A 9436-nucleotide genomic window follows, 5' to 3' on the forward strand; every position below is an offset into this window, starting at 1 on the left:
TCCCCTCTGCCATACTAGGGACGGCCATATAATCTACATCTTCAGCATTGTCTGTCATCCTCTTCTTATTAGATTTCCACTGCTCCAGCTGACCCATGGAAGCAACCACCATTTTCCTGTTATCTACAGCTCCACATTCCACCACTGCAACACATAGCTTCTTAACCCATTCACAGCTCCATAACCTCCACCGACAATCATTTCGGTTCACAAGCCAATGCCATTATCTTCTTTATCCTGCATACCAACCAACTCAAGGATTCAACTGGTTTAAATCCTACCAGCAATACATGGATTAACCTGCAATTCTAGTCCTTGCGCTAGAGCTAACACCACCAGACAACTGTACCTACATCTCTGCCATCAGACCACAATAACAACAACAACATCAATATTACATCTTCTTAAACACCAGTTCTCAGCACAACCTGCACTTCTTATTCAATTCCTTCTCTTCACTTCCATGACCACCTCACTGAACTGTAGTACCACCAATAAAAACTTCCACTGCTTAGTCAAAATCCATCGTCACCTGCAATTTCAATAGAAGCTGAGGCATCAATTCAGTCAACACACAACACCACAAACTCCATTAATCTTCTTCTCATTCTTTTCTCATCTGAATATTCCCAGCAACAACATCTTGCGACTCCAGAACCCATCTCAAATCAAACCGTAGTTTTCCAAGTTCATTAATGCATCATTTCCATCATCTACAGTTCCATTTCCGCTTAACTGATTTCATTATCACCAGCAGCCACAGCATCTCATCTTCGATTTCTTCTCATCTCTGTTTCATAATTCCACCACCATCGTTCTTCAGATCCATCCTCAACACCAGCGGCCTCATTCATTTCTCGAATTGACAGAAAATCCCTAATTTTTTCTTCAAGAGCACCAACACAAACCCTCAATTTATCCAGATCCCCATATCAGTTCATCCCAAACTCCACAACTGAATTCAACAAAAGCTAGCAGAACCCATCTTCACATCTTCTCAATCTAACTCAACTCTGAGTTTCAATTTCTGAATCAACCCCAGACGAGATGCAGATCCAATTTCTTGCAATCTCAGATTCAACCCATCTTGAATCTTACCAAAGTCCATCATGTCTATCTTACCCTTTTCTCATCTCCCAATTCTCGATCAGCAGCAACGATATTTACTCTCAATTTCAGGTGATAAAACAGCGGCAGCTGCTTCTTCTTCTTTTCTCAGTTTTAGGGAAATGAATAAGAGAAAACATCTCTCGAATTCTTCATCTCTTGAATCAACGCCGTTCTTCTCGTGCAGTTCCATTGTTGCTGCTGGTGATGATGGTGGTGGGAGAAGGAGACGGAAGAAAGAAGAAATCAGAGAAGAAGAAGAAAAGGTCGAAGGGTATATTTGGCTTTTTTAAAGTAACAAAAACTAAATTTACACATTATTATTTGACTTGGGATTTTTGTCCCAGTTTTATTTGAAACGGTTTTTATTTGGTAGAAATAATATGGCCGGTTTTTTCTTATCACTAGTTTGTTCACCTAGAGGTTTTGTCACTAGTTCTGTATGGAAAATGTAAATCTAATTGGGTAAACGCAGTGCAGACTGTGGAGTTGGGGCTTTGGACCTTTGATGGACTACATTTGTAATACCATCCAAATTTCAAGGCCATTTTTGTCTTTTACCAAAAGGGTTATTTTTGTAATTTGCTATAAAGGGTATTTTTGTAATTTATTATTTTTATTTGGATGTTCTCTTGGCAAACTTTTTAATGAAAATATTTTGATTAGTTTAGATATAAAAAATATTAATTTTATGTGTTGGGGTAATTTATACTTGTAGACACGGCTTAATTAGTGGGATTAGTATTAATCCTCATTCACCCAACCGGAAAAGGGAGATCTTGTGGAATCGGTACAAATATTTGGAGCAATTTATGCCACATGTTGTAGTCCTATTAACCAATCAGAAGAATATGTGAATAATCAACCAATCATGGAGGGTAATGGGCCATCAGTTAAATAATCAACCACATATACACTCGTTAGAGGAGGGTGAACAAACTTGGACTCTGTTTAGAGTAAAGTAACGAAAAAATCATTGTTAATCCATGCCACGTGTCGCCACTATATTGGACCATGCATAAAATGCTTGTTGGTTTATTATTTCTTTCCTTTGACGATCCTGGGGGGAGGGGATCGATATCAATATCTTTATGAGAAAAAAAAGAAGGGGCGAGCCGTCTGAGAAAAACTTTAGGTTTTATTTTCGATCATTTGTATAGGGAGAGTTTAGGAGAAATATCATCTGTATTCGGCGCTAAGGTATGGATTTGAGGAAGCAGTACCATTTTTCCTTCCACCGAGAACTATTTATAAATGGAGTTTTTTTTCCTATCATTGGTGATTCCTAGCATCGTTTCGGTATGGATTTGAGGTAAGCGCAATACTAACTAAATCTTGTTTATATTTGAGTTAAAATTATTTAAATTCATATTTATTGGTTTTAATTATTATGGTGATGTGATTGATGGTATTTTATTTATTGACCTTATGAATGTTGAAATTGTGTGATGTATGTATATGCTTGATAAATTACGGTCCTTGGGAATTGATGGTTGCTTCCCAAAAGACTTGATTTTTGACGGGGTACGAGATATCCTTGGGAGTTGAAGGTTGTCTCCCTAAAATAACATGGGGCTCGTTAGGAGTTGATGGTTGCCTCCTATGTGATTGCTAAACCCATGGGGCTCCCATAGTGCGAGCGGCGGACTTAGGAGTTGATGGTTGCCTCCTAAGTGATTTTTGGTATAGGAGTTGATGGTTGCCTCCCATGTCATGTTTGATGAACTACGGTCGTGCTTGATCCCTTTGGGTACGTAGTGAGCCGCTTGGCGGTTCAGCACGTGCAGTTATAATATAATATGTGGTTCTGTTATCTCAATTTGGATTGCTTACAAATTGATTATAAATAGTGGATGCTCAACGATTTCGTTGGGTCTTTAATGATTTCAAGTTAGGTTAAACATGGTGAAACTAGACAATGAATTTTTGATGATTTGATTAGTGGTTAATGCTTTATTTTGTTGTTAAGATGTAATTTATTATAATCTCAAAGCTGTAAAATATGGTATGATGTTGAGTTGATTGTATATCATTTTCAGTTCCTAATAGGTTTATAATGATTCTTTTTGTAATAAATGTAAAACATGTTAAGGGATATTTAGTGGAAATTGTAGAATTTTCTGAGTTGTATGCATATTTTTAAAATATTTCTGTGTACATGTGTTAAATCAAGAAATATTTGACAGTTGTAAATGCTTCGTGAATATCCTATTTTAAAACTATGATCCACTAAATTTTAGACCTTAGTGCCTCCTGAGAAAATTACAATCTATCTTTTATCTTTCTGAAATGAAAATCCTCATCCAATTTAGAGTTGTGTGCGATTTTATATAATTTTTATAAAACAGAGCATCACAATTTTGATTTCTGTAGTGTTAGTCAACTATGTGTTTGACCGTGGTCATAGAATATTCAACTCATTTAAAAATTCCGAATAATTTACACCTAATAGTATTTACTGTATAGATTTTACCCGTATAATTAACATAAATTTTGGACCTCGTAGGAAGCCTCTAGAAATTTAGGAACCCATTTTGGTCTATTTTCAGTTTTACAATTTGGTATTTAAATCGTTATTTATCAATTTAATATTAAGACTTTAATGGTGTTGATATTTTTATTTAATGACTGAATTCTGTTTTCTTCCTGATGGATTTAAAATTTGGTGAAATCCACGGTTAGATTTTCCTAAATATTCTTCTAAGTATTCCGCTGCGACAAAAATGGTAACATGGACATAAATTAAATTAGCCCAAATGAATTACTTAACGAGCTTGGGCTTAGTAGCCGGGCTTCGGCTATGATATTGACGTAGCATTTCGGATTTTCGGACATGAGATCCGGACAGGATCCCGGCCCGAAAATCGGGGTATTACAACATTACTTAGTTTGGTGGACTAACTTAATGGGGGTTTTACAATAAAAGGGGGGGGGGGGGGGGGGGGGGGGGGGGGGGGGGGGTTAGGCCCCCCTTTAGCTCCGCCATTGTCCCAGTTCATCATAATATGAGTACAATCAGCAAATCTGAAGTCTCTTTGTTACAAAACCAAAGCACAATTGTTTTCCTTATTTTAAACACAAGTTCTTCAGATGTCAGGTGACGAGAATCAAACACTCTACTTCTTTACTTCTCCCTCTCAACATATTGGAATTCCATTCTTCAAAGAAATTCTGAATAGTCTTAGAGGAAATCTGTAAGGCTTTAAAAAAATTAATCCAAACTTCATGAGTGTATGCTCAATGCAGGAGCAAATGAGTATCAGTTTCCCTCTCGGAGTTACACAGTACACACATGTCGCTGTTGAGATTCATACCTCTGTGAAGTAACATCGTTCTTGTAGGGATAAAGTTGTGAAACATAGCCCAGATTAGAAAACTCACCTTTTGAGGAATATCCTTCTTCCACGCATGTTTAGAGAAGCCGCAAGCTGTTCCTTCACCTGCCAACAATTCATAGCATCTTTAGGTGGAGAAGTCGTCCATTATAACTACTACATCATCATCTGCATTAAAATTTGGTGTATTGCCTAAATCTCACTGTAAGAGATCCCATTCGAGTTGTTCATTTGCGTTCAACCTTCTTCTAAAAGTACACACCCATCTCCCATCCTGAATCATATCATCTACCGTTGCATTTTTATCTAGCCTTGTAGACCTCAGGAAAAGGATCCTTAATAATTTCTCTATCCAGCCACTTATCTTTCCAAATATTTACTCTAGTTCCAGTATTAATAGTAAAAGTGGAACGCTTCTGAACATCTTGCACCACTTTAGAAGATTATTCTAAAGAGATGAAGATTAATCTTGACCAAGGAAACTCTTTGAACGGCAAGGATGAAAGATCCCTTGATGAAGAGAATCTCGAAGAAGATAATCGAATGGACAAGATTAATGGGTTGTTGGAAAATGGAGTAGGTCAAATCATACAAGAAGATGACGAGGGGTGTTGGGTTTATATATACAAATCCAGTAGGAGAAATAATTTTCCTACAACAGAGGAGCAAAGTAATTTAGATTCTTGATCGAGATATAGACAATTGGATGTGGAGGAGTCTAGTTCTTCGGAGAAGGAGGGTGATATGGGAAGACAAACTACAGAACGTTCAAAAGGAGGAAGGAAGGAGATGGAAGATGAGGTGATGCAAAATTTACAAGCTATGAAGGGAAGAAACAACTCAGAGGAGGTGGTGATAAAGAAAACAGTGGATTGTTTTGTAAATTTAGCTTGTAGCTATGGCTCTATAGATGATCATCAGAAAACAATGCTGAGGAAGAAGATGACATGTCTTGTGATTCAATACAAGGACATGTTTAAAGCTTCTGAGGAGCAAGAAGAAAAGGAAAATAGTTCTTATAAGGCTATGTCAGATAGACAAGTTGTTGATGAAGTGAGTGATGGAACTAATTCTTCAAATCAAATTCATAAATTAGATATCAATAATGCAGATTCATGGGAGGATGGAAGAAGCAGTAGCATGGAGGAGAAAAACAAGGGAACATAAAGTTTAAATGGACTTTAAAATTGAAAGTCTTCCTCTCCAACTGGAACAGTTTACTAGGTGCATCATGATTAACCTCATATCTCCTCGGACTAGCTACAACATCTGCAGATCCAGATTTTTCACCTCTAGAAAACAATCTTATTGGTTCTTCTATAGAATTTTCTGAAGTTGATCTGCGCATCGTATCTAGTTTCTTTAATAATCGATCTGTTCTCTGATTAGATCTACCCGTGATCATTTGAAAATCACAACCCAGAATAAAAGATTAAAAATAAAAATAAAAACGACGATCCCAACGAGAAGGATTAAAGATCCGTCCTTGGACGGCGGAGAAGTTCAGTTAGCACATTCACAGACTGATTCAGATCCAAAGATTGAAACGATTGTAAGGCTGAGTTTGTTGATGAAGAAAATCATCATTTTTTGAACTCATTTATTTTACTACTCATGATATGATTTGCTCTTCAAATTCATTCAAATAAACTTGTTCTATGGAGATGAGACCAAAACGTTAATAATAAGAGGTCTGCGGCAGACTGTCTGCCAATTATATACGAACTGTTATGAGAAAGCACAAATATTATTAACTCGAGAAAGCACAAAATAACTCGAGAAAATAATTATTAACTTTATTAATTTATTTGTTTAACGACTCACCTCTCACGTGTCGACCGAGACACATAGACGGTTTTCCGTGGCACTGTAACCTCCATTAATTTTCTCGAGGGTGTTTGGATAAATTCCTAAAAGTGTTGATAGCTTCCAAAAGTTACTTGAAGCAACTAACGTCCGAGTTCCAGATGGGTTTTCTTTGCTTCTTTGATCGCTCTTCTCCACTAATTTCATCCCCCATATACTCTTTAAGTCTATCTCGATGGAACCACGGCCATGGAAACTATAAATAAAACTTTTCTTTACTCTGACTTCTCAAAGTAACGAGCTCGAACAATCTAATGCTAAAACACAGCAAAAATTTCAAGAATTTTATATGTTAAAACTTAAAACTATGTTGTGAATGAAGATGGTAAATTAATTGTATCCAAAAAAAAGAAATGACTTTGGGGCGAAGATGTGGCTGGCATGGCATGTCATTGGCACGGTGGCGCGGTTGGCATGGTTGGAATGTCTTTGGCGCGGATATGTGGCTGGCAAGGTATGCCATTAGCACAATGGTGCGGCTGGTACGAGCGAAAGCGACAAAAGATAAGAAAAATCTACTCCTTAAAGGTGATGGTAGAAGACTCTACCAGGAGCAAACTTTAATCCCAGAGCTAAAAGAGACAAATTATAGTATAGAACTTGTTTAGAAGGATGCAATATGGAAATTGCGGGTGATACGAAAAGACAAAAAAGATACAAATAAAATGAAAGATTTAGAATAAGAGAATGGGGATGGTCGATAAACTTGATAATATAATAATATTATTTGATAAAATATTGTACCCTGAGACAATCAAATGCTTGTTTATATAGGGTTAAGCTAAAGACCTAAAATAACAAGAACCGTAAAAAAGAAAATACTAAGGCATATTCCTATGCACAGTGGTGCGGCTGATACGAGCGAAAGCGACAAAAGATAAGAAGAATCTACTCTTTAAAGGTGATGGTAGTGTTAGAGAAAATGAGTTTATAAAATAGTTTGGTTTTTGGTTTTGGTGGGATTGGAACTTAGGATCTATTGGTCACTAAGGACACTAGCTCATTTTCACTATTTGTGAATGAACCTTTAGTCCCATATAGAGAAAACTAAAGATGATACCTCTCCATAAGTATTGAAAATTTTGATATTAGAGTGGCCCTTGGGTCATTAGCACTTTTGTGCGAGGGAGAGGACTTAGGCAATGGGCTAGTTGGTGCAGTCACACATTTTCACACACGCGCGGTGCTTCGCACCGAAGCACGCCGCCGCCGTCCGGTGTGGGTGTGAGTCAAGACTTATCTTTTTTGGCTAAACTTCTTTTGAATTTTTGAATTAATACTTAAAAGATTTCAAGCAAAATAAATCTTTGGGCGACTTTATGTCTATGCATGAACGTTACATCAACATTAATTTGCATGAATGTTTTATATCAAACTTAAATTTGCATGAACGTTTTTATTTCAAATTTAAATTTGCATGAACGTTTTATATCAAACATAATGACGCATGAACGTTTTATATCAAACATAATGACGCATGAACGTTTCAAACCGTTGAAAAAGATCTGAACTAATTGAAATTGTTTTAATGCGCGTTTATGAGACCTCTCTCTATTCTCCCCTATATAAAGCGATCACTTTCTCTCATTTCGTTTTGTGTCCAGAAGAGCTACTATCCTTTTCTTTTCGTCTTCTCCCCCTGTGTGGTCCTTTATTTCTCATTCCGTGCGCACATGTTGTTGAGGTCGTAAGAGTGGGAAAGTACTGTAGCGCTAACAGTGCTTGCAACGGGCAGTTTTATCCTGGATACGAACTTGACCACAGGGTATAGGCATCACTCATTCTTGAGGCGTACCGGTCAAATATCGTGTTAAGGACAACGTGTTTAACACGTGACTCTGTCCTCTGTTCTTACCCATTCATCCTTTTATTCTTACATCTTTCTAACATCTTTCTTGAGTGTTTTATTGTTACAGAAGCAACAATCTTAACACGATATTTCTGTTTTCTGTCTGTAACAATGGGTAAGAACGATGTTGAAAGGCCTGCAAAGTTTTCTGGAAAAGACTTTAAGAGGTGGCAGTCAAAAATGTTATTCTTTCTAAGTTACCATGAGTTGGATTCATATGTTCTGAAACCTTTTGATGAATCACTGAATGATGCTGGTCGTGAGTCTTCTTTAGAAGAATGGAAGAGGAACAATTACATGTCTAAAAATCATATTCTGAATTGCTTGGAGGATGCTTTGTATGATTTTTACAATTCTAAAGAAAACTTCTCTGCTTTTGATTTATGGGCTGCTTTGGAGGCGAAATACCAAGATGAAACTGCCGGAAGTAAGAAATTCTTGGTAGCTAGGCTTTATGAGTATAAAATGTTGAATGAAAAATCTGTGGTTGATCAATTCCTTGAACTCCAGCAAATTATGAATGAAATTCTTGCCGAAGGTATGGTGATTGATGAAACTTTTCAAGTGTCTACTGCTATCGAGAAATTGCCTACTTCCTGGTCCGAGTACAAGAAGAAACTGAGACATGAAATTGCTGAAGTTACTATAGTTGAACTGGGTAAGAAAATTCAAGTTGAAGAATTGTTGTGCTCCAAGGACAAAAATGTATCTTCTTCAAGGGACATGTCTTACAAAGCTCATGTGACTGAACACAAAGGTTCCAATGCTGATAAGAACCGAAACAACTCCAAGAAACCTCCAGGCAAGAAAGGTATGTTTCAGAAACCTAAATCTAGCATTAATAAAATTAAGGGTGATTGCTATGCTTGCGGAAATCCTGGCCATATGGCAGTTCACTGTAGAAACCGTAAGGACCTTAAAAAGAAAAATAATGCTAATTTGGTTGAAAACAACAAAGATGAATTTTCTGGCACGGTGTCTGAAGTAAATTTGGTAACAAATGTGAGAGACTGGTGGGTAGACTCTGGGGCTACCAAACATGTCTGTGGGAACAAAGAAATGTTCACCTCCTACTAAGGTAGGGGAAGGAGAGAAACTCTATATGGGTAACTCATCTGCAGCTGCGGTTGTAGGAAAAGGCAAAGTTGGGCTCAAGCTCACTTCTGGCAAGACTCTCACTTTGAATGAAGTTCTTCATGTTCCGGACATCTGCAAAAATCTTGTTTCTTGTGCTGTTTTAGATGATAAGGGTTTTAAAATTGTAATAGAATCTGGGAAA

Source organism: Papaver somniferum, unplaced genomic scaffold, assembly GCF_003573695.1.
Source record: "Papaver somniferum cultivar HN1 unplaced genomic scaffold, ASM357369v1 unplaced-scaffold_76, whole genome shotgun sequence".
Classification (NCBI taxonomy): Eukaryota; Viridiplantae; Streptophyta; class Magnoliopsida; order Ranunculales; family Papaveraceae; genus Papaver; species Papaver somniferum.